At 47.0% G+C, this 26,487-nt stretch overlaps 1 long non-coding RNA gene across 2 annotated transcripts in view; it reads left to right on the top strand.

Moving 5' to 3' along the window:
• Positions 1-2,225: 2,225 nt before the first annotated feature.
• The window catches only part of LOC115119695 (uncharacterized), a 98,502-nt gene continuing 74,240 nt past the window's right edge, over positions 2,226-26,487 (top strand). Inside the window, exons 1-3 of one of the 2 annotated variants that reach the window (XR_010460868.1) lie at positions 2,226-2,609; positions 10,043-10,609; positions 11,094-11,168. This is a non-coding gene — a long non-coding RNA (uncharacterized LOC115119695). The remainder of the gene's footprint in view (positions 2,610-10,042; positions 10,610-11,093; positions 11,169-26,487) is intronic. The other variant, XR_010460869.1, reaches the window with a different exon arrangement.

Here is a 26,487-nt window from a genome sequence, read left to right as displayed (position 1 = left end):
ACGTATAGGCACACTATCTCTTACTAGTCAGCCCTTGAGCGGTATGACAATATTACTCGTAGAAGACCAGCCATGATTTAAAGACAGTTAGTTTAGGGCCATGGGAGCTGATCTCCCTTGGGAATGGCTTTCTAAAGATTACAGAGAGGAGGTCTTCATGGGGAGTCCCAAGCCACAGCTGATATGATATGGCCATGAGCTACCAGAGACTGTAAGCCACTCTTGTTCTAGCTGATAATCCACTTAACTCTATATATGTACAGCACACACACACACACACACACACACACACACACACACACACACACACACACACACACACACACACACACACACACACACACACACACACACACACAGGACCAGGGCCCAGGCCAAAGAAAGCATAGGCTGCATTAGACACACTCACTTTCACTGAGGAGTTGTGTTACCTCGCTCCTAAGGACTGGCTCATGTGTTTACCAAAAGAGGATGAGTTTACTGGATGTCTCATGATGGCTGTTGTGGTGGTCTGGTTATTTATAGACATTCACTCTTGGGATAATATCTAGAGTCAAATCAATAATTTTGCGTTTGAATAATTAGGGCTATGGAAATGACTGGAATACTCTATGTGAGGACTTTGGCCAGCAAGGCTATGTCCCTAATACCTACGTTACACTTACCTTTGTAACTACCATGTGATTGTATTGGGTTTTAGCTTCAGATAATATAGGGTGAGCCTATTGTTGTTCTATTGATGCACATGCAGTCTAACATAGGCTACATAAGTAGCATCGGGTGTTATTCTGTTTTTATAATGCATGGTGACCATAGTCTCATACAGATGAAACCATTAGCACCCATAGGCCTCTTCATTTCCCTTCACTTTGTCCTTTTGCTTCTGAACTACCAATGGACTGCCGTAGACTGTTAATAATAATGAATGGACTTTTCATTTTAGTTGCCTAACTCATTCTGTAATTGTTTAAGGGGTTGCTGAAGTATACAGCTCAAAGAGAAGCGTGTACTCTCATGTAGACAGTGGCGGATTTAGGTATAGCCGACCCAGCGCGGCATTTTCCCGGGGGGACGGCACGGGGCGCCCGCACAAAAAAAAAAAGTGGAATGGTGACATTTACGTGACCGGTTTTCTATCGCGCATTTGCACATCACGTCGATGATATCATGTCACCGTGTGGGACTGTGAGTCAATTAACCTTGTCGGAGTGGGCGCCCTGATTCTAGTTGGTGAGCTAGGCAGGCTACTGTCTGGGGAAGGTCTCCCACTCATAAGTATGAGATGGGGTGGGGGCGGGGGTAGATTGACCTCAGGTCTCCCCATTGGAAGCCCGAGGTAGGGGGAGCAGGGGAATCTATCAAATAGCTCACCTCTAACTTTGTACAGTACTAATGCAATTAGTCAAATCAGTCACACTACGAAATGCTACCAAATAAAGCACAATTAATTCATAATACTGTGAATATATAGTTTCACAGACATATTGTTGTCACAGACATATTGTTGATTTTTTTTCTGGTTTGTGTGAACTGGTTTAGTCTTGACTCTTGGTTGACAGTGTTGGGGGAAGGGTAATGATTTGATGCTCAGTGCCAAATCAACACAAACTTCTGTCTATTTGTCTCTGTTTCTTCTTTTTGATATATGTTTATATTTATATAGTTTTAAATGTTATGATTATTTATTTGTGTTGTTACAAATGTCTGAATAAAAATGACCGTTTTGGGGGGGGGGGGGGGGGGGCGGCTGAAGGGGGAGGTTCGCCCAGGGAGCCATACAAGCTTGAATCCCCACTGCATGTAGAGAATCATTTTCACTGGAACATATGTAGAGGCAGACTAAATAAACGGGTTGCATATTGTACCCTGAGAATAAAGAGCGTTTACACCTTTATTGAATTACATTCACTGTGGCAACAGTGACTGTAGTGGCAGGCACACAGTAATTGCACCATGGTATTTTATAAGATATACTAGATACATATTTTTATATGAATAGAGGCCAGAATAAATGAGTGAAAACACATCAAATTGGGCCTCGCATGAAATGTACTCTGTCTGTTTGCGTGTCACGTCCCCGGGCGCGCCGCTGAGGGAGTTCCCTTTGTGCAGAGCTCGGTTGAGAGGGGGACGGGGCCGGATTCTCCCTGTCCCTCTCCCTCCTCACACTGCTTCGCTCCATGGCTTCTGCCTCTCTCTCTCTGGGCCGAGCTGGGGGATCCGATGACGTCACGCACCAAACACTGTCACTCACTCCCTCTCTCTCTACCTCTGTCTTTCGCTTTCCCCTCTCCCTCTTTCAGATGTTCTATTCTGGGAAGTTGTGCCAGGAATAATAGCTTCGGCGTCTTCCTCACAAACGGAAAAATCGTGTCGAGGAGGATGTTTTACTCACAAGGTGTCTTCATTTAGTAGCAGCATAAGGCTTTAGAATAGTCATACGGAAGTCGATCTTTTTTTGGTGCTAATTCTTGTTTAATTTTTCACTCTTGAGTCTTGGACGCTTTTATCCGACAATTAGCGAAGTGTCAAGAGCGTTGTCATAGGTTGTCATTTATTTGGGATTTTACCGGACGTGGGTTTTTGCACGGCACCTGAAGTGTGACACGGTAAGTGACTAAATAGAAGCTGTCAGTTGACTTCCAGTGTACAATTTCGTTGTTTTGCAACGAAAAATCTATAGTGTTTATTCAGTTTATTACGATAGCTATGTGGGGAATACCCAGTGCTTTGCATGCAGATTAGGAATGTTGCGTAATATCCTAAGGAATTTGCACAGCCAATGCAGCGGGCAAACGGCTTGTAAAACCTAGCTACAGTATGAAGCTGGATTCATGGCAGGAAGATTGTGTTTTTCTCTCTCTCTGCAGAACAGTCAAGGCCATGTACACCCCTCTGTCATTGTCACCTATCTGTACATAGTGTTGTATCCGTGTTGACTGTTGTGGTCTGTAATTCTATGTACGTCGTATGTTTCTGTGCTTGAATGTGTGTGTGTGTCTATGAGAGGGATGGTGGGTGGTACGCTGGCCCGTTCCGGGAATGTTCCATGACGTGTTCGCCGTCAAGATCGGGGCCCATCAAGGGGGTTCTCTGCCGCTGATTCTCTCCGTCTTTCTGTTGAAAATACAATATTAACATGAAAAAAAAGTGACTTTATTTATGTTTCGTAAGTCTTGGAGCCTATTAATTAGACATATATTACGCATGGACTAGGCATGGGTTATGTATGCATCATATTGCCCAGCTTTTAGCCAATGCACAGAGCTAGTGGTGTTAAGAGTTATAATTTTCTGCTTTGCTTGTTTATTTTGTTCAGTAGCCTAAATGTTATTTCCTCTCAACCATTTGCTCAACATGCATGTCTATTATCATATTTTCCTCATAGAAAGCAAATATTTCAAAGGCTTTTTATTGGAATGTACTCTAGAGAGGTCAGTTCTCTTGTGCATACAGCATCAGTCTATAAGATTATACATTTTATGTTTAACATCCCGCCTCGCTGTTATTATGCTTGACCCAATTGAACCCGTTTACCTGGTGTGTCCTCAAACTGTACATATTGTCACTCCATATTTCAGTCTGTCATCACGACAGTGACTGGTGTTTGTTTTTAAATCAGCACAGCAGAACTATCCATCAAAATGCAACAGGTTCTCCCATGAGACATTCAAGCCTTTGCCTCCATGGTAACAGCCTATTAACATGGTACCGCAATTGAGGCCTATATCACCCGGTGGTAGATTTGAATCTGTTTATCCTACAATACCTTCATTTAGATATCCTACATTGCTTTATTGCAGATACAGCTATAACCTACAGTCCCATCATTGTAATTCACCATTGTTGAGCATGATATGACTGAATATCAGGTTAGCCACCACCAGCCAAAGGCAGGGAGCAGTAGAGCTGCACTGTGGATATCCATCAGGCACTGGGAATTCATTCTGAAAGACCAACCTACATACGGTATCATCTGTCCCACAGCAGCGTCGTAGGAGAGGAATGGGATATCTTTTATCATACTGCACATACATTGTAGTGTGTCTTTCGCTGTACCAGCAAACTGACTGTGAGAGGAGGACGGAGAGGTTGTGAGCCTGGAATACAGAACGTAAGCTATATGATATTGCACAATTTTACAATAGGCACTTAGCAGTGAATGAAGAACTCTACCCATCTCTTTGTGTATGGACGGTTTCTGTTTTGTGCCTCTGGTTAGGGAGCTGGCCTATTGTGAAATTTTCTTTCAGCGCTACTGTAGATTCATCAGTCCCAATATACCCATAAGAGGCTTTCCGGTACTGTGCAGAGACACTGTGGATCATTTGGCACTTGCGGGTTAATGATACAGTCACACCTTCTGTGGTGGGGTGAATACATTGTCGGCTCCTGTCCTTCTCTGCCTTTGAGCTACGGACCTGAACACAGAACACGGGACACACACAGCCTTGCAAGAGGTGGTCCTCTTTGCATCTTTGTCATTGTGGAAGATTCACTCTCACGTTGTAGTTTCAAAGGACAACCCATGCAACACATTTAATGACTTGATATCCCAGAGAGGGAAGGAAAGGCCATGATATCTAAACCTTGTGGTTCTGCGTGTATTATGTGTAGTGTATAGCTCAGGAGACTGAGGTGCTAGGTTATTACTGAGCATAGGGTCCTAAGTATCTTGGCCTCCATATACACTCTTCAGCGATGGGAAGATGACAGTGACTCATACCTGAGCGGTGTCTGGCCTCCTCTAAAACCTCGGAGTAATCTGTCTGTCTCACGCTCTAACCTCTGTCTGTTGTCCCCCATCCCAATCTACATGGGGACTCCCACATAATCAAATCAATTCCAATCAAATTGTATTTGTGTAAGGGTTTTCCTGTGGTGAAGTAGAGGCGGACTAAAACGCAGCGTGGTTATATTGATTCATGTTTAATAAAAACAGATAAACATGAACACTACAAAACAATAAACGTGGAAAACCAAAAACAGCTCTATCTGGTGCAAAACATAGAGACAGGAACAATCACCCACAAAACCCAACACAAAACAGGCTACCTAAATATGGTTCCCAATCAGAGACAATGACTAACACCTGCCTCTGATTGAGAACCATATCAGGCCAAACATAGAAATAGACAAAACCTAGAAAAACAAACATAGACTACCCACCCAACTCACGCCCTGACCATACTAAATAAATACAAAAGAAAGGAAATAAAGGTCAGAACGTGACAATTTGTCACATGCGCCGAATACAACAGGTAGACCTTACAGTGAAATGCATACTTACAAGCCCTTAACCAACAATAGGCTTTAAGAAAAATAGGTGTTAAAGTATTTACTAAAATAATTTAACAAAACATTTAAGAAGAATGAATAGAAATAGAAAAATAATTAAAGAGAAACAATATCCCAAGGAAGATTATGTGAGTTATATTACAGAATAACTGTTTGTTAGTGTGTGTGTGTGTGTGTGTTTATATGTGTGTGAGGAAGAGATGGTGTTCTGATTACTAGAAGAATGATTTCCAGTTGCACCAATGAGTCATGATGACTCAAAGGTCCAAGCATCTGAATGACCTTCAGACTAGTCGGTCCCTTTGATCTCACACTTTTTCATTGTGGGTCCAAACAACGTCTTCAAACGTATGAGACGGTCAGACGGGTCAACTGGTTAGAGAGGTGGGTCAGAGATGGGGACATTGTGACTGTGTAGTTGTACGATGTGTACATTTTGAGACTGTTTATCCAGGTTATATTCCAATGGGTGTATAGGTCTGTGGTGTGGCTTGCTAGAAATGTGTTCACTTAACAATCAGAACACTCAGACACCTGCATCCTACATCTGATGCCATGGAAATGTCTGTAACTGAAAATAGCACCGTTGCACACACAGGAGCCTGACCATGGCTTGAAATCCTCACAATCATGTGATCACAATAACAAAAACAGCACCGACACAGGTGACTGTGTTCAGGTTCACCCCTCTACAGTACAGAATCTCTATGTAATGCGTGTGTGTAATCCCCAGCAGTGTGTATGTGACTGGGGCCCTTTGAATGATTCAGCCTGAGCTGTGGCCGTGTCACCAGCACCGTGCTCCGTGCACCGCACACACTTAAATGGGCCGACTGGGTTCAGTGGCTCACCCTGCTAAACACTCAACCTGCTCTGTGGTTTCCCCTATTAGCTGTACATGTGCACCTGCGGAGCCAGGAGGCAGCGGAGGGGAGGGGAGGGGAGGGAGAGGAGGGAGGAGGAAGGAGGGGGTGGCGGCATGTGGTGCTGACTACACCTCCCCTGGAGCAGCAGTGGAAGGAGGAGGAAACAACACTGGTAACCAAGGCGACTCTGACACTTTACAAGGTCACTCTACAAGGCGACTCTGTCACTCTGTTAGCCCAGCGCTAGCTCTGTTGAGCTAGCGCTGGGCTAACAGAATGTGACTTCTGTTGCCTTCCTCTAGTGTTATGGCCCATGTTGGCCTAGGGGCGGCCGGGCATCTGGAGAAAATGAGCGTCAGATGGCATTATAACAGCTGCAAATGTGCTCTGTGCTGTAGCCAACTGTGAAGTGATAGCAAGCTGTTCAAGGCTAATGAAAGCGAGAAGACCCTTTAAAAGAGAGAGAATTAGTAGAAAAATATGGCGACTAGTTTTATTATTCCTCTTGTGCCTTGTGACAAACATTCCTTAAACGAAGAAAGGAAAACCCTGCACACATCTAATTGTAGATTCTTGTCGTATTTGCTTTCTTTAAACAACAGTGTTTTCTTTGATTAAAGTGGTGATTTCTAGGGCTGGGAATTGCCAGGGACTTCACAATACAATATTATCAGGATACTTCAGTGCCGATACGATATGTATTGCGATTCGATGCTGTGATTTTATTGAGATTCAATGTCCCAAACACATTGCTGCAGAGGGATAAGAGAGAGACATGAGAAAACAAGTGTTGATCAGTCATGGAAATAAAAGTGCTGAAAACAAATGGGCTCCCTATTTAAAAAGAAGATGGAGAACAGGCTATGAAGGGAAAACACTGTCGTTTTGGTGCAGGTACAGCCAACTAGCGCAAAACAAATATATATTGTGATATTGTCATAACGATATATCGTCAAAAATATTATCCTGATATGCAACAGTGCTGATTCCCCCTTCACTAATGGTTTACAGTGTAATTGGCCCATAGCTGGGTGTCAGTGCAGACAGGGGTAGAGTAGCTGGATGGGGATATTCACAGCTGAGTAATGACACTCACCCACATCATAGATCACTGTGACACATAGCACATTCACCCACACACAGGGCTATGTGTCTAAATGTGAACCCCTGTCAGTGGAGCAGGACATGGGTACTGAGGGCCAGCAGAGGAGGCACATCAGAAGACGAGGTCAGTAGTACAGGTGCATCAAAGCAGGGACTGAAAAACAGCTTCTATCTCAAGGCCATCAGACTGTTAAATAGTCACCACTAGCCAGCCTCCGCCCAGTACCCTGGCCTGAAATGTAATCACTGTCACTAGCCGGGCCACCCTGGCCTGAAATGTAATCACTGTTAAACCCTGGCCTGAAATGTAATCACTGTCACTAGCCGGCCTCCGCCCAGTACCCTGGCCTGAAATGTAATCACTGTCACTAGCCGGCCTCCGCCCAGTACCCTGGCCTGAAATGTAATCACTGTCACTAGCCGGCCTCCGCCCAGTACCCTGGCCTGAAATGTAATCACTGTCACTAGCCGGCCTCCGCCCAGTACCCTGGCCTGAAATGTAATCACTGTCACTAGCCGGCCTCCGCCCAGTACCCTGGCCTGAAATGTAATCACTGTCACTAGCCGGCCTCCGCCCAGTACCCTGGCCTGAAATGTAATCACTGTCACTAGCCGGCCTCCGCCCAGTACCCTGGCCTGAAATGTAATCACTGTCACTAGCCGGCCTCCGCCCAGTACCCTGGCCTGAAATGTAATCACTGTCACTAGCCGGCCTCTGCCCAGTACCCTGGCCTGAAATGTAATCATCACAGTACCCACTCAGTCACTAGCCGGCCTCCGCCCAGTACCCTGGCCTGAAATGTAATCACAGTCACTAGCCAGCCTCCGCCCAGTACCCTGGCCTGAAATGTAATCACTGTCACTAGCCGGCTACCACCTGGTTACTCTACCATGCACCTTAGAGGCTGCTGCCCTATGTACATAGACATGGCATCACTGGTCACTTTAATAATGTGTACATATTTTTTTACTCATTTCATATGTATATTCTGTATTCTAGGCAATTCCATCCTATTCAACTATTGCTGTATATTTACTATTTATCCTATGTATTCTACAGATATACTAAATATTCTATCCACGTACTGTCCATAATGTCCATAATGCCTATACATCCCATCACATATATATATTTCTTAGTTCCATTCTTCTACTTTTAGATGTGTGTATTGTTGTGAATTGTTAGATACTACTGCACTGTTGGAGCTAGGAACACAAGCATTTAGTTAGATACTACTGCACTGTTGGAGCTAGGAACACAAGCATTTAGTTAGATACTACTGCACTGTTGGAGCTAGGAACACAAGCATTTAGTTAGATAATCCTGCACTGTTGGAGCTAGGAACACAAGCATTTAGTTAGATAATCCTGCACTGTTGGAGCTAGGAACACAAGCATTTAGTTAGATACTACTGCACTGTTGGAGCTAGGAACACAAGCATTTAGTTAGATACTACTGCACTGTTGGAGCTAGGAACACAAGCATTTAGTTAGATAATCCTGCACTGTTGGAGCTAGGAACACAAGCATTTAGTTAGACTGCACTGTTGGAGCTAGGAACACAAGCATTTAGTTAGATACTACTGCACTGTTGGAGCTAGGAACACAAGCATTTAGTTAGATACTACTGCACTGTTGGAGCTGGAACACAAGCATTTAGGAACACAAGCATTTAGTTAGATACTACTGCACTGTTGGAGCTAGGAACACAAGCATTTAGTTAGATACTACTGCACTGTTGGAGCTAGGAACACAAGCATTTAGTTAGATACTACTGCACTGTTGGAGCTAGGAACACAAGCATTTAGTTAGATACTACTGCACTGTTGGAGCTAGGAACACAAGCATTTAGTTAGATACTACTGCACTGTTTAGGAACACAATCATTTAGTTAGATACTACTGCACTGTTGGAGCTAGGAACACAAGCATTTAGTTAGATACTACTGCACTGTTGGAGCTAGGAACACAAGCATTTAGTTAGATACTACTGAAGCTAGGAACACAAGCATTTAGTTAGATACTACTGCACTGTTTGGAACACAAGCATTTAGTTAGATAACACTGCACTGTTGGAGCTAGGAACACAAGCATTTAGTTAGATACTACTGCACTGTTGGAGCTAGGAACACAAGCATTTAGTTAGATACTACTGCACTGTTGGAGCTAGGAACACAAGCATTTAGTTAGATACTACTGCACTGTTGGAGCTGGAGCTAGGAACACAAGCATTTAGTTAGATACTACTGCACTGTTGGAGCTAGGAACACAAGCATTTAGTTAGATACTACTGCACTGTTGGAGCTAGGAACACAAGCATTTAGTTAGATACTACTGCACTGTTGGAGCTAGGAACACAAGCATTTAGTTAGATACTACTGCACTGTGGAGCTAGGAACACAAGCATTTGGATACTACACTGTTGGAGCTAGGAACACAAGCATTTAGTTAGATACTACTGCACTGTTGGAGCTAGGAACACAAGCATTTTTAGTTACTGATAGGAACACAAGCATTTAGTTAGATACTACTGCACTGTTGGAGCTAGGAACACAAGCATTTAGTTAGATACTACTGCACTCTTGGAGCTAGGAACACAAGCATTTCGCTTCACCAGCAATAACATCTGCTAAATATGTGTATGCAACCAATAAGATTTGATTTGATCTGTGACTGAGAGTAAACACACGGAGTAGTCTTTGTGTTGTTCTCGTCCTGATCCTTCTCCTGCTCCTCCTTTTCTGGGTGTCTGAAAGGAGTGTATTTCCTTGGCAGGCTGTGCCGATGCCCTGGAGGAGTGTGAACGCTGTGTGACGTCCTCGCAAGTCGCTCTCCTTGGCTGCACAACAGGAAACACTTGTGGCCTCCCTCCTTCCTGCGCTCAGAAAGAGGTAGTCTCTTTCTTTCTTCCTCTCACCCTCTTTCATTCTTTTCTATGGCTTTCTGTAGTGGTAGAACCAGCTGAGACCTACTTTTATGTCCGCACTCTGCCAGCAGCCACTGCTGGAGTGTTGCTGGCTCCATTGATGCCTCCTCCGCTCCCATCCAGCCAATCAGACCACAGCTGTTTATGCTGGAGAAATGTGATCGTTCTTTGCTCCAGCCTCTGAGCAGCGAGCAGCGCTAGAAGCAGAGCAAGAGAGAGAGAGAGAGCGCGCAGGCGGGCTAGAGAAAGAGGGAGGGCTGCAGACAGTAGAAGGGAATAAGCTCCTCTTAGAGCCGTTTGAGTGGCGCTCGTAGAGGCTGCTGAGACTCGGGTTCGGTGAGGCTGTGATTTGTACCCCCCACCCCTCTCCCCCGAGGCTCCCCAGCGCTGGAGGGATGCAGAGGACACCGTGTCAGGTGGGCTGCTGGGGGGGTCTTGGCAATTGAATACCGCTGAATAATGTCGGGAGAGACATAGAGATGAAGGGAGCAAGTTAAAGAGAGATATAGGGAGTGGGCGATACAGAGAGAGAGAGAGCTCTTGTCAGAGTGTCTCGGTGCTGCTCTTGTCACCTGCTTCATCAGTGTAGGGGGGGTGAGGTGACATCAGAGGACAGAGAGGGTCTCTCACGCATGGTGGTTGAGGCTCCACCACGCCACCCAAAGGATGAAGAGGAGCGTGGCAGACTGACAGGCACAGATACACAGAGGAACAATGTGGAGAGCAAGTCCACTGTTCACTTTGGGCAGAATATACATGACTACCAATACCTTTTAGTTGTAATTTTATTGAACACTTTCACAGTGTTTGTCTATGTGTCGTCTTTGTGCATGGTCATGCACGTTTAGCCACTAGTCTGTATATTCCTGACAGCTTCGTATCCCTCTCTCCCGATCACAGGGCGTGTGAAGAGGGTGTGTGCCTGGATAGGCTTGCCAGGACTGCCAGGCAGAAGTCGTCTGTCAAATCCCAGAGGTACGTTCCCGTACTGTAATCTACTGTATCTCTACTGTACTCTACTGTATCTGTACTGTGCTCTACTGTATTCTACTGTATCTATACTGTACACTACTGTATCTATACTGTATCTCTACAGTACTCTACGGAACTCTACTGTATCTATACTGCACTCTACTGTATCTATACTGTACTCTGCTGTATCTGTACTGTACTCTACTGTATCTATTCTGTACTCTACTGTACTCTACTTATATATACTGTACTCTACTTATACATACTGTATTCTACTGTATCTATACTGTACTCTACTGTATCTATTCTGTACTCTACTGTACTCTACTTATATATACTGTACTCTACTGTATCTATACTGTACTCTACTGTATATATACTGTACTCTACCTGTACTCTATTGTATCTATACTGTACTCTACTGTATATATTATGTACTCTACTGTATCTATTCTGTACTCTACTGTATATATACTGTATTCTACCTGTACTCTACTGTATCTATACTATACTCTACTGTACTCTACTGTATCTATACTGTACTGTACTCTACTGTATCTATACTGTACTCTCTACTGTATCTATACTGTACTCTACTGTACTCTATTGTATCTATACTGTACTCTACTGTATATATTATGTACTCTACTGTATCTATACTATACTCTACTGTACTGTACTGTATCTATACTGTACTGTACTCTACTGTATCTATACTGTACTCTACTCTACTGTATCTATACTGTACTGTATTCTACTGTATCTATACTGTACTCTACTCTACTGTATCTATACTGTACTCGACTGTATTGGACTGTACTGTATCTCTACTGTATCTATACTGTACTGTACTCTACTGTATCTATACTGTACTCTACTGTATCTATACTGTACTGTACTCTACTGTATCTATACTGTACTCTACTCTACTGTATCTATACTGTACTGTATTCTACTGTATCTATACTGTACTCTACTCTACTGTATCTATACTGTACTCGACTGTATTGGACTGTACTGTATCTCTACTGTATCTATACTGTACTGTACTCTACTGTATCTATACTGTACTCTACTCTACTGTATCTATACTGTACTGTATTCTACTGTATCTATACGGTACTCTACTCTACTGTATCTATACTGTACTCGACTGTATTGGACTGTACTCTACTGTATCTCTACTGTATCTATACGGTACTCGACTGTATTGTATCTGTACTGTATCTCTACTGTATCTCTACTGTATCTATACGGTATCTCGACTGTATTGGACTGTACTGTATCTCTACTGTATCTCTACTGTATCTATACGGTTCTACTGTATTGGACTGTACTGTACTCTACTCTACTGTATCTATACTGTACTCGACTGTATTGGACTGTACTGTATCTCTACTGTATCTCTACTGTATCTATACGGTACTCGACTGTATTGGACTGTACTGTATCTCTACTGTATCTCTACTGTATCTATACGGTACTCGACTGTATTGGACTGTACTGTACTCTACTCTACTGTATCTTTACTGTACTCGACTGTATTGGACTGTACTGTATCTCTACTGTATCTCTACTGTATCTATACGGTACTCGACTGTATTGGACTGTACTGTATCTCTACTGTATCTCTACTGTATCTATACGGTACTCGACTGTATTGGACTGTACTGTACTCTACTCTACTGTATCTATACTGTACTCGACTGTATTGGACTGTACTGTACTCGACTGTATTGGACTGTACTGTATCTCTACTGTATCTCTACTGTATCTATACGGTACTCGACTGTATTGGACTGTACTGTACTCTACTCTACTGTATCTATACTGTACTCGACTGTATTGGACTGTACTGTACTCTACTCTACTGTATCTATACTGTACCCGACTGTATTGGACTGTACTGTATCTATACTGTACTCGACTGTATTGGACTGTACTGTATCTATACTGTACTCGACTGTATTGGACTGTACTGTATCTATACTGTACTCGACTGTATTGGACTGTACTGTATCTATACTGTACTCGACTGTATTGGACTGTACTGTATCTATACTGTATCTGTGCTGTATCTCTGCTGTAGTGTTTGACTGTACTGTATCTCTACTGTATCTCTGCTGTATCTCTGCTGTAGTGTTTGACTGTACTGTGTTTCCTCTATACAGTACTGCTCTGTTCAGCCATTTCTATCTCTCATTCTTTACACAGTACTGCTCCGTTCAGCCATTTCTATCTCTCATTCTTTACACAGTACTGCTCTGTTCAGCCATTTCTATCTCTCATTCTTTACACAGTACTGCTCTGTTCAGCCATTTCTATCTCTCATTCTTTACACAGTACTGTAGCTCCATCATAGGAGCACTTCTGCTTGGAGAGCCGAAACAGGCACCTAGCTAACGTGTGAATTTCTGTCTAAAGAGAGATTATTAACACAACCATTGAAGCCATTTTTTTTTGCATAATACCCATCATTAGGGGCTAAAATGTAAGTTATTTTGTCTGTGTCTGATAGATAGGGTTGAATGAGGCGTAATGTAGTCATTTTGTAGATTATTCTCAATGTCGGCGCTGAATACCATGCTAACCAAATGACTCAGTTATAATCTTTTGCCATGGGTATAATATCCAAAATGTTCAATGTTTTTTTTGTGTGTGCTTTTTTCCCTGTTATCCCTGATGTTCCTGCCGCTAGAATAATTCAGATTCAGTTCTTTCCATGCGATGGGCTTGATAAAAGAAACAGCTTGTGTCAGATGATGTGTGCTGTTGACGACGTGCAGCAATGTCGCCTTTAAAGGGTTAAAGAGCCTTCTGTCACTAGAGCCACCCGTGTCATATCCTGTGTGGCAGACTGGCTCTGTGAAGGAGAACTTTAACTATGTATTTTCTTCTGACACCTCACCCCCCCCTCTCTCTCCCTCTCTCCCTCTCTCCCCCTCTCTCTCTCTCTCTCTCTCTCGCTCTCTCTCTCTCTCTCTCTCTCTCTCTCTCTCTCTCTCTCTCTCTCTCTCTCTCTCTCTCTCTCTCTCTCTCTCTCTCTCTCTCTGTCTCTCTCTCTCTCTCTCTCTCTGTCTCTCTCTCTCTCTCTCTCTCTCTCTCTCTCTGTCTCTCTCTCTCTCTCTCTCTCTCTGTCTCTCTCTCTCTCTCTCTCTCTGTCTCTCTCTCTGCCCTCTCTCTCTGTTCTCTCTCTCTCTCTCTCTCTCTCTCTGTCTCTCTCTCTCGTTGCCCTTTGTACCTAGTTGTGTTGTTGTGCAGGTGGTGTGTGTTCCGCCTGCTCTTCAGCTCTTTGTCTGATAGCGGCTTGTGGTGTGGCTGCAGACACAAATAAACATGTAAAACACTGATAACTTTCACAACCTGATGAGAGCGTGTTTGTGTGTGTGTGTGTGTGTGTGTGTGTGTGTGTGTGCCCCCCACAGCGCCGTCAGCGTTAGTGTGTGAATGTCAGTATCTCGTCACACACAGGAAGTGGGAGTGAGAGTGTATGGGGTGCGTCAGTGGCTGTGAACCGGGGTGACAAGCCGGGCGATGCCAGAGGAGGTGGCTAATGGGTGCACAGACAGGGATGCCAGAGTAGGTGGGTAATGGGTGCACAGACAGGGATGCCAGAGGAGGTGGGATGCCAGGAGGTGGGTAATGGGTGCACAGACAGGGCAGACAGGGATACCAGAGGAGGTGGGTAATGGGTGCACAGACAGGGATACCAGAGGTAGGTGGGTAATGGGTGCACAGACAGGGATGCCAGAGATACCAGGTGGGTAATGGGTGCACAGACAGGGATGCCAGAGGAGGTGGGTAATGGGTGCACAGACAGGGATGCCAGAGGAGGTGGGTAATGGGTGCACAGACAGGGATACCAGAGGAGGTGGGTAATGGGTGCACAGACAGGGATACCAGAGGAGGTGGGTAATGGGTGCACAGACAGGGATACCAGAGGAGGTGGGTAATGGGTGCACAGACAGGGATACCAGAGGAGGTGGGTAATGGGTGCACAGACAGGGATACCAGAGGAGGTGGGTAATGGGTGCACAGACAGGGATACCAGAGGAGGTGGGTAATGGGTGCACACAGGGATGCCAGAGGAGGTGGGATGGGTGCACAGACAGGGATACCAGAGGAGGTGGGTAATGGGTGCACAGACACAGGTGGGACAGGTGGGATACCAGGGAGAGGAGGTGGGTAATGGGTGCACAGACAGGGACAGGGTGTTGGGTGCACAGACAGGGATACCAGCACAGACAGGGATACCAGAGGAGGTGGGTAATGGGTGCACAGACAGGGATACCAGAGGAGGTGGGTAATGGGTGCACAGACAGGGATACCAGAGGAGGTGGGTAATGGGTGCACAGACAGGGATGCCAGAGGAGGTGGGTAATGGGTGCACAGACAGGGATGCCAGAGGAGGTGGGTAATGGGTGCACAGACAGGGATACCAGAGGAGGTGGGTAATGGGTGCACAGACAGGGATACCAGAGGAGGTGGGTAATGGGTGCACAGACAGGGATGATTGTCACTAATTGCACAGCGTTGTGTGGCAAGCTGCTTAACAACAAAAGGAAGATATTTCTTGCCTTTATTGAGAACTTATCAACTACTATATTGCAATACAATTTATTTTTGAGGGCTGGTGGTTTTGTTTTGCTCTGTAGTGTAGTGTATAGTCAAATCTCGTTTGGTTACTGTTTACACACATTCCAGGAGGTTAAAAGTCATTTGTAATCCCTCTCTGACTTGGGATTTGTCATGATGCAGAGTGTATGTGCTGCTGAGCTCCACCTATCTATCATGACAGAAGGGTACTGTAGTAGAGCCCTCCAAGTTGTTGTTTTATCTGCTAATTGGAGACTCATGCAATCCCCTTGAAAATGGTGAGATCCAAAATGGCTGCCAGCGAGTCAGCTGAGCAGCAGTAGCTGTCAGAAGCCGGGAGAGGTTAGACATGGGCGCGTCAATGTTCAATATGGCGAATATTAGGGTTGCAACTGAAGCTGTTGGTTGAGTGGGATGCATGGGCTTTTGGGAGACAGGACATCAGTGGGGAACAGGTTATGGAAGCACTCTGTATTTAGGTCATGTTCTGTCCAATGGAAAATAGTTTCCATGGGTCTTCAGTGTAGACAGACCGACAGGGAAGTATGATTTATGCAGAGCCATAACTCCTCCCTCCCACACAGCACCAATGGACTCACACAGAAGTGAGGTGAACTTAATGTGTTATAATTTATGAATAGTGGCTTGATACATGGTAACATTCATATTATTATGCCAAATGATTATCCATGCCGATGTCCATTGTCCAGTGACTTCTTGTTTTCCAAGCAGTAAGACTTAACCACTAAGTTATACTGACTCACAGACAGTGGTTGCGTTGAACTAGTGACAGTCGTGTCTTGCTGATCCATCCTACCGTCCATAGCGTCTTGTTCTCAGTGGAACTGCCTGCTACATGCCTACAAGTCAACCATAGCCACTCTGGCCCTGAGGTCACCTCGGCCCAGCCAGGCACCCAGGAGGCTCATGGGAGGGAGGATTGGGTATGGGACTCACGCTGGTGCTTGCTGGGTAGTCAATAGGAAACCCCCCAACCCCCATCTATGTAGATTTGAGTCTATCTTCTGTGAAGTTTAATAACCATAGGAGAGTGGCTACTGTAGCAGAAGGTCAGACTACCACCCGCTGGGTCAGATAAGGCCTCTCTGATTTACATTTGACATTGTGTATGTCTGCCTGTCTCCAGTGCCGTGCATACATTTAGAGGTGGAGGTGGCTCAGCTCACTGGCCAGTCACACGATGCCCTTGAGTTCTGTGCTGTCACTGTGTGTCATGCTGCATCGACCCAGCCAGCTCGGCTCCCTCTGATAGCGGTGGGGTTCTGTCAGCACCACCATCTTCAGACCTCGGCTCGGGTTGGGGAAAGGTCAATGCTTCCAGGGAGAGCTGAGGCTGGATTCTTCCCTCCCTGGGAGGATTGGACCAATGTGCTGGGGCTCAGGCACACACCTGGCAGGGCTATGTCACATACAGAGAGAGATCTGGAGCTACACTGCCCCCCTCTCCCTGAAGCAAACACATTTAGGTACATCATGTTGGGTTGGTGGGATTTAACAATCCACACACGTAGACTTTCTAGCTAAGTAGATGTGGGTAAGGCAAATAGGGTAAGACATGAGACCTCTGGCGTAGTTGGAGTGTGTGTGTGTGTGTGTGTGTGTGTGTGTGTGTGTGTGTGTGTGTGTGTGTGTGTGTGTGTGTGTGTGTGTGTGTGTGTGTGTGTGTGTGTGTGGACTCCAGGCGTGGAAGCGCTGGTAAGCTGCACGGTACTCTCGGACCGTATGGCCATGAGGAGAAGAGAACAGGCAGAATACCACAGCCATGACGTGACCAGGCGCAACTAGAGCAACCCAGTACTGGAACCCCACGGCCCTCCTTGGCCTCCACTGGACAGCCAAGCCTAGCAAAAAGCGAATCCATCTCTCTCCCTAACCATCCAAAATGAAAGGGTCCACTCCAGGAGAAACACACAGCCATATTCGTAGGTGGCGAGAGAAAATGGCCGACCACTTTATGAACCACAGCAGGGATTCCAAAAGCTTGTCATGGACAGAGGAGCTGAGGGGGAGAGGAAAATAAATGACCACTGCTGGTCAGCCTGCCGTTCGCTTGGATTCAAGCTGCCAGCGTGGTAGACAATAGACAGAGAGCCCTAAAGTAGAAACACACATTCTGTTACTATGGGAACCCTCAGCGCTCCTCGCGCCGCTGTGTCCTTAAAGGAATCAGATTGAGAGTGTAACAGTATAGACGGGACTGAACGAGGGAGGAGAGGAGGGGGGAGCTCAGCCTGAGAGACAGCTGTGGCCAAATACTCTCCCCCGGGGGGGATCTAAATTTGGCTGGTAAGAATAAAGGCACATGTGATTAGCCTGTGTTTGCACGGCGACCGCCTCTCATGTGCAGCAGGTACTCAGAACCGCAACACATGTCCTCCTTCTCCTGAAGGACTGAGGGCTCAATCATGTGCTGAGAAGAAAATGATAGACAGACAGACAGACAAACAGACAGACAGGAAGTGGTGACAATGGAAGGTGGGTGTTAGTCAGCAGCCCAAGAGTACGGCAAACCTACCTTCATACAAATCTCACTGGGCAGAAAACTGTTTTCTTTGTCTCTTATGTCTGAAATTGGTCACCTGCTGATTCTCTATCTCCATCCCTCTCTCTCTCTCCATCCCTCTCTCTCTCTCCCTCTCTCTCTCTCTCTCTCTCTCTCTCTCTCTCTCTCCATCCCTCTGTCGGCCTCCCTCCCTCCTCCCCCCTCCCTCCCTCCCTCCCTCCCCCCCTCTCCTCCCTCCCTCCCTTTGTCGGTCTCTCTCTCCCTCTCCCCCTCTCTCTCTCCCTCCATCTGTCAGTCTCTCTTTCTCTTTCTCCTTCTCCCTCTCTATTGATTGGATACTTTCTGAATTGATATGGCTGCATCCAGGAGTCAGGAGTGGTGGCCAGACTGATGTCTGTGCTACTGTGAGGAGGTTGTAGCTGGATCCTGGCTGCTGCTGACTATCTGTGTTGTGTTGATGAAGGTGAAACCCAGACAGGGAATAGGTGAGTCAGTCAATATGTTTTAGCACAGCACTAGCTGTTGTTTGCGTGTTCACGCTGGTGTACACGGGGGTAGAAGCCAGCCAAAACGCTGTGCCTGCATCGGTGTAGGCTTTCTCAATTAGAACAATAGCTCTACTTTAGTCTACAGAGTGTGTGCAGGTGTCTCGTCAGATCCGGAGCGGAACACACACGCACACATCATGTAGGTATGTAGGTCATTTGACTGTGTGTGTACACAACACTTCAAAGTCCCATTTATTCCCAAGCCCTCATGTGAACATTACCTCTGCTTTCAAGCAGAAATAGTTACACAAACCCATAACTCTAGGTTGTATTGTGTTACCCTCATTTTGTCCTTCCTTCTCTCTGTGTCCAGTGATCAGACAGACAGACAGAGAAAGACAGACAGACAGACAGAGAAAAACACACACATGGTGGTCCATTTCTCTTTGGTGCTGGGGAGATAACCGAGCATTTGAATTTTAATAGCATGGATTGAAGCATCGCTGAGCACCAGTTTGTTTGCTCCCATTTTCTGTAAATACCCAGAAGTCCTTGGGCAGACTTTGTGTCCGTAGTCAAAGCACATGGAAAGCAGCGTTTGGGGAAAGGTGTGGCGCTGCGGCGGCTCAGTACAGTAAAAAATAACGAGGCACGGTTTCATTTCCTCTTCCTCTTCATCGCACATGCAAATGAAGCCCCACAAACTCGCATCTCTGCAGCCACGCGTACTTTCTGTTTCGGGAAGCGTGCAGTCATGACCATGGTGTGGGTCGGTCCTGATGAGAGAGGGAGGGATATTTAGGGCTGGAGTGATTGCATCCAGGAACACAGACCTGCCCCCTGCCTCCTCTTTCTTCCCACGCATTCTGAAGGACGTCTTGATTAGTTACGGACTGGTATGTCCTGAGTGTGATCTGTGGGCCCTGATAAGCCCATACCATTGCTCACCTCAGCCTCCAAGCTATAATGTTGATAGACAGTAAGCTGTATCAAAACAGAAGACCAATCTGATAAGTTATATTCCACCAATGTATGCGTTACTACATCATTAGTGCAGTACACTGCAGTTCTACCGTAAGCCACCGCTACAGCCTAGCCAGTCTGGGTGGTACATCCCATGGTGTGACTGACTAGGCCAAAGAGGGATGATGAGCTACAGTAGGCTGGCTCAGGGGATCATGACACCAGCCAGGGTTAGGGATGATGCATGGCACTCTGCAGGTCTTTGTTCCCCCCCACTCAGTCCCACCCATAAGCCCCCTTCTCAATGTCCCCCTGCCTGCCACGTAGAGGACACAAAGGGATCCCCATCTCACACCTGTTCCTCCCTGTAACCCTGAGCTTGATGCCCCTGTCCGTCTCGCTCCAACCTCCCTCTCTTGGTCCTCCTCCAATAGCCTGGCTGCAGGGAGCTCCATGCCGAAGAGCAGGATGGCACAGTCAGATAGTATGTGTGACTTACTGTAGACAGATAGGAATGAAACTAGGGTGGTTTCACTGCTCTGTGAAACAATGTCCAGGTTTATTGTAGCAGCACTTCCTGACAAAAAAATTATTTTGTATTTAACTAGGCAAGTCAGTTAAGAACAAATTCTTATTTACAATGACGGCCTACCCTGGCCAAACCCGGATGACGCCGGGCCACTTGTGCAGCCCCCCATGGGACTCCCCATCACAGCCAGATGTGATGCAGCATGGTTTCGAACCAGGTAATGCAGTCACGCCTCTAGCACTGAGATGCAGTGTCTAAGACCACTGCGCCACTTGGGAGCCCATGAGGGGTGAATGTGGAAACAGGCTGGTGGAGGAAGCTGCCCCAGTAATAAACGGGTTGTCTCTGGAAGGGAGTAAAAGGAAGCAAGGGAGTGTGGAGGGGGTTAGGCTCTCTCTTCTCCTTTGCCATGGCAGAACAGGTGGTGAGCTTGCTGAGGCACCAGTTGGTCGCCCCGGAGCCCGCAGCTGTGCCAGGCGGTGACTAAAGCGCTCCTTCACTACGCCCACGCTCTCAAAAGAGCAAATGGCAGGAGTGTCACTAGATAGCTCGTTCTGCTCGCTACGTGCCGACGGATGTCTGAGGACCGGGGGGGTGGGGGGAAGAGAGAAGGGGTGGGGGGAGAGAGAACGGGTGGGTGACTGACAGAGGTATATGATTTGAGAGAGTGAACAATTTCAGACATGAGAGAGAAAAAAACAGTTTTCTGCCCAGTGAGATTTGTATGATGGTAGGTTTGCCATACTCTTGGGCTGCTGACTGACACCCACCTCCCATTGTCACCACTGTCTGTCTGTCTGTCTGTCTGTCTGTCTGTCTGTCCGTCCGTCCCTTTCTTCCTTCTGGAATGTTATCCTTTTCTTCTCAGCACATGATTGAGCCCTCAGTCCTTTACATGGAGTGTGTCAGGCCACCCATGTGCAGTGTGTGAATCTGTGTGTGCATTTGTGAATCTATGTGTGCATTTGTGAATCTGTGTGTGCGCATGTGAATCTGTGTTTGCATATGTGAATCTGTGTGTGCGTATGTGAATCTGTGTGTGCGTATGTGAATCTGTGTGTGCGTATGTGAATCTGTGTGTGTGTTTGGGAATCTGTGTGCGTATGTGAATCTGTGTGGGTTTGGGAATCTGTGTGCGTATGTGAATCTGTGTGCGTTTGGGAATCTGTGTGCGTATGTGAATCTGTGTGTGCGCTTGGGAATCTGTGTGTGCACGTTTATGATTGTATGTGTGTGAGAGCCCTACAGGGTGGTGCTGCCTGCTAAGGAGATGGATAGAGCCCCTCTGACATATTGTCACTTCCTCTCCCTCCATCTCCAAATCTGACCTGTCTGCCATTCAGATTGCTTTTCACTGCATTAACCAGAGAAGGGAGAGAGGAGAGAGACGTGAAAGCCGGACAAACAATGTCTCTTCTCTTTATGGACTCCAATGATGGGACGAGGGGGCGACGGTGATGACACTCATCCACTCTGCAATCAGAGGCAGGAGCGATGGACGCGTCACAGTATTTGATTAGCTAGAGTTGGCCACTCAGCCTGAAGCACTGCTTACAGACCAAGATGTTTGTTTTCAGCGAAAAGAGGTCAATAGCTAGGAAGATGTGAGGTAGCTAATAAGCAGGTTGACACTACAGTCTGAAGATGGTACACTTACTGTAATGAATTGGATGACATCACCAGGAGTTGACGGACAGGGCTCAGTCTTATGAGATCGAGAAATCAAATGTCTTGTTCTCAGATGGATAGAGCTGTCTCTCACCTCACGGCGTTTTGTCACAATTTTTCCAACCTTGTATCCATCCAGGCATCGCTGCGCTGAAAGACAACCCTGAGATTGATGTCTGAGGTGAGGCACATCAGCCCAGTCACAAGTCCTTCACAACCTTTTTTTTCTTAAAATAAAACAAATGTGTCTTTAGGCATGTTGGAAAAGGACCCGTAAGTAAGTAAAGCATTTCACTGTTCATCTACACCTGCTGTTTACCAAGCAGGTGACAAAGGAAAGTTCCTCGATGGAGTGTAAATACTGTAGCAGCCATGCCAAGACAGTGAGAGATAAAACATCCTGAAACTCAGAGCCTGGTTTAGCTCACATGGCAACAACACGTCAAACCTTATAAAGTGTTAACAGAGAAGCTAGCCAATGTACAGACCCAGGATAATCATCCCTCTGCTCTTACTGTGTGTGCGTGCTTGCATTTGTGTGTGCAATTGTCTGTGTGTGTGTACGTGATCTCTCATACTCTCCCCCAGCCTCCAGCCTCTTTTTCTGGCTCTAATATATCACTCTCTTCAGCCCAGAGCGGAGCTCCTCATATTTACGTGTGGGATGAGAGTGGCAGGGGCTTCTCTATTAGCCCTCAGGATTATTTTGCTGAATTTCGATGTTCAAACATTAAGCAAACAGACAACAAGTGGGCCAATGTTGTAGCTTATATTACTGATATCCCAAAGTTGTTCTCGATGGGTGCTTTTGATAAGTTATATGTAAGATATGTGTGTGTCTTTGCGTGTGTGTGTGTGTGTGTGTGTGTGTGTGTGTGTGTGTGTGTGTGTGTGTGTGTGTGTTACCATCCGTCCCAGAGCTGGGCCCTTGATCACAGGGCTGGCAGTCTTCAGACGTCTTCAGCACCGAGTCTGCTGTGAAACGCAGTGTCAGAGGTCTTGATGAATACTCCTCGCTGCCTCCCCTTCAAAGCCCTAGCAATCTGTCTGTAAACATTGATCCTCTTCCTCATCCTGTCAGCGCGCAGCGACACCCCAAAGGCAATATTAGCTTAAAGAAAATGGTTGATTTTCTCCGCACGTGTCAGAATGTCTAGCTCCGCTCTGAGGCTCTTCTTTGTGTCCTCGATCCTTTTAACTGGCGAGGCGACAAAACATCGAAAAGCGCGTTGTGATGTATTTGTTTAAATGCTCTTCACTGTGTTCTCATTTGACATAGTTAAAATAGTGGCGTTTTGTTGAAACCTGAAATCCGATCGGCGCAGTCTGACAAAGGGTACTACACGTGGCAGTAACACTTTGCGAACACAGATACTACTTCACTGACAGCTCCAGACAACACCATCAGCCTGATATTCAACCTCTTTTTGAACACGAACTACAAATGAACATGAACATGAAAGCCAGGCAGCTCTCAGTGTATACAGTGTCTGTGTTTTTAGCGTGCTTCATTTGTCTAGTCTTGTTTAGCATTGAAGTCATTGGCGCTCTGTTCTCTCTTGGTGAGTACCAGTCAGACAGGCATGTCACCACACGTTTTCTGACATGTACTGTATGTTATCTTGGCTGTCAGATACTATCAGGCCCAGACATGGAGGCCTATGTTTTTCATACTGTATTTATAAACTAGTCTGGGCTGAACCTGCACTTCAATGGAGATGTTATAGCTTGTATTCCCTTTCTATTCTATATCTAAATAGGTTGAATAGTGCCAGGGACAAATTGGGACAGTTGTGGCAATCATCTCTTCCTCCCAACTAGTCACCTGCCTCCAGTGACGACAGTGCTGCTGGTGCTGCATCCTGCTCCTCTCTAAACAGACTGTGATTTTGGGCAGAGCAGAGAAGGTGTTGCCATTGCAGACGCATGCACACACACCCCACAACACACACACTCTCACATCTTATTTAGGTGGGCTGAGGAAGGGAAGTGTGAGCTGGCTCTGTGTCAGGTCTCTAGTGCTCCCAGCAGCCCACGCTGCGTATGGTTAGCAACCTGGCAGTGCCAGCACCCTGCTCTACACACCACCTCCTCCTCTCCCCTCCTGTCTCCTCCTCTCCCCTCCTGTCTCCTCATCTCCCCTCCTGTCTTCTCCTCTCCCCTCCTGTCTTCTCCTCTCCCCTCCTATCTTCTCCTCTCCCCTCCTGTCTTCTCCTCTCCCCTCCTGTCTTCTCCTCTCCCCTCCTGTCTTCTCCACTCCCCTCCTGTCTTCTCCTCCCTCCTGTCTCCTCCTCCCTCCTGTCTCCTCCTCTCCCCTCCTGTCTTCTCCTCTCCCCTCCTGTCTTCTCCTCTCCCCCGTCTTCTCCTCTCCCCTCCTGTCTTCTCCTCTCCCCTCCTGTCTCCTCCTCTCCCCTCTTGTCCCTCTCCTCTCCCCTCCAGTCTTCTTCTCCTCCCTCCTGTCTTCTCCTCTCCCCTCCTGTCTTCCACCCTCCTGTCTTCTCCTCTCCCCTCCTGTCTTCTCTTCTCCCCTCCTGTCTTCTCCTCTCCCCTTCTGTCTTCCCCCCTCCTGTCTTCTCCTCTCCCCTCCTCTCCTGTCTTCTCCTCTCCCCTCCTGTCTTCTCCCCTCCTGTCTTCTCTCCCCTCCTGTCTTCCCCCTCCTGTCTTCTCCTCTCCCCTCCTGTCTCTCCTCTCCCCTCCTGTCCTCTCCCCTCCTGTCCTCTCCTCTCCCCTCCAGTCTTCTTCTCCTCCCTCCTGTCTTCTCCTCTCCCCTCCTGTCTTCTCCTCTCCCTCCTCTCTCCTGTCTTCCTCCTCCCCTCCTGTCTTCTCCCCTCCTGTCTACTCTTCCCTCCTGTCTTCCCCCTCCTGTCTTCTCCTCTCTCCCTCCTGTCTTCTCCTCTCCCCTCCTGTCCTCTCCTCTCCCCTTCTGTCTTCTCCTCTCCCCCTTCTGTCTTCCCCCTCCTGTCTTCTCCTCTCCCCTTCTCTCCTGTCTTCTCCTCTCCCCTCCTGTCTTCTCCCTACCTGTCTTCTCTCCCCTCCTGTCTTCCCCCTCCTGTCTTCTCCTCTCCCCTCCTCTCCTGTCTTCTCCTCTCCCCTCCTGTCTTCTCTCTCCCTCCTGTCTTCCCCCTCCTGTCTTCTCCTCTCCCCTCCTGTCCTCTCCTCTCCCCTCCTGTCCTCTCCTCTCCCCTCCAGGCTTCTCCTCCCTCCTGTCTTCTCCTCTCCCCCTCCTGTCTTCTCCTCTCCCCTCCTGTCTTCCGCCCTCCTGTCTCCTCTTCTCCCCTCCTGTCTTCTCCTCTCCCCTCTTGTCCTCTCCTCTCCCCTCCAGTCTTCTTCTCCTCCCTCCTGTCTTCTCCCCTCCCGTCCTCTCCTCTCCCCTCCTGTCTTCTCTTCTCCCCTCCCCTCCTGTCCTCTCCTCTCCTGTCTTCACTCCCCCTCCTGTATTCCCCCTCCTGTCTTCCACCCTCCTGTCTTCTCCTCTCCCCTCCTGTCTTCTCCTCTCCCCTTCTCCTCTCTCCTCCTGTCTTCTCCCCATCTCCTCCTGTCTTCTCCTCTCCCATCCTGTCTTCTCCCCATCTCCTCCTGTCTTCTCCTCTCCCATCCTGTCTTCTCCTCTCCCCTTCTCTTCTCTCCTCCTGTCTTCTCCCCATCTCCTCCTGTCTTCTCCTCTCCCCTTCTCCTCACTCCTCCAGTCTTCTCCCAATCTCCTCCTGTCTTCTCTTCTCCCCTCCTGTCCTCTCCTCTCCACAGCTATGGAGGGAAGAAAGATAATATTTGTGGAATTCCCTAAATCTTTTTGTTTTACCACCACTCATTCTGAGCACGTGTCAAATAAAACATAGTGTTGCAAATGCAGAATCACTCGATCTACAGCTGTGTGCGAGAACACGCACACACACACACACACACACCCTACAACGTGGCCACAGCAAGCAGGTTGTGTGTCTGCGATTTCCAATGAAAGTAGCGTACGTAGTTACTAGTCGTGTAGGGACTGTGTATGGGCTGTGTCTTGGCAGGCAGGTATGCACCAGTAGCTAAGCAGGAAGTTTCTCTTTTATCTGATTTCTGTCAGTTTGCTTATCCCATCTGGCAGTTAGCAGACCCACAGAAGCTGACGTTGATACTCAAATCTTAAGCATCTAGTTTAAGCATTCTGCCTGACTGAAGGCTCCAGCCTGCAGTTGTATCTTCCGTGCTGTGGCATGCTACACACTTCCTGCCAAGCTAAAGGCTCTGTCTGTAGTTCATACACAATGCCGAATGATGGGAGGTGCACTACTGAGGAGTAAAATGTTCTACAGTACAGTACCCGGGCTCGTGTGCATGGCATGGCTAGGAAGAATGCCCTTCATTTCTCTGCGCTGTGCTCCTCCATCCTCAGTTTAGCCCTCTGCTCTCCATAGAAGGGAACTAGTCAGTTTATCCCTTGGAGTACCTGTGTCTGGTGAGAATGACTTGGTGTTGAGACAGAGAGAGGTGGGGAACCCAACTCAATCCGGAGTAATTGAGGTCACAATGAGCCCTGAGTATCCATGCCTACTGGGTAGCATAGTGCTG

Source organism: Oncorhynchus nerka, linkage group LG24 (genome assembly GCF_034236695.1).
Source record: "Oncorhynchus nerka isolate Pitt River linkage group LG24, Oner_Uvic_2.0, whole genome shotgun sequence".
NCBI classification, from domain to species: Eukaryota; Metazoa; Chordata; class Actinopteri; order Salmoniformes; family Salmonidae; genus Oncorhynchus; species Oncorhynchus nerka.
Note: the sequence above shows the minus strand (reverse complement) of the source record. Positions and strands in the feature narration are given on the sequence as shown.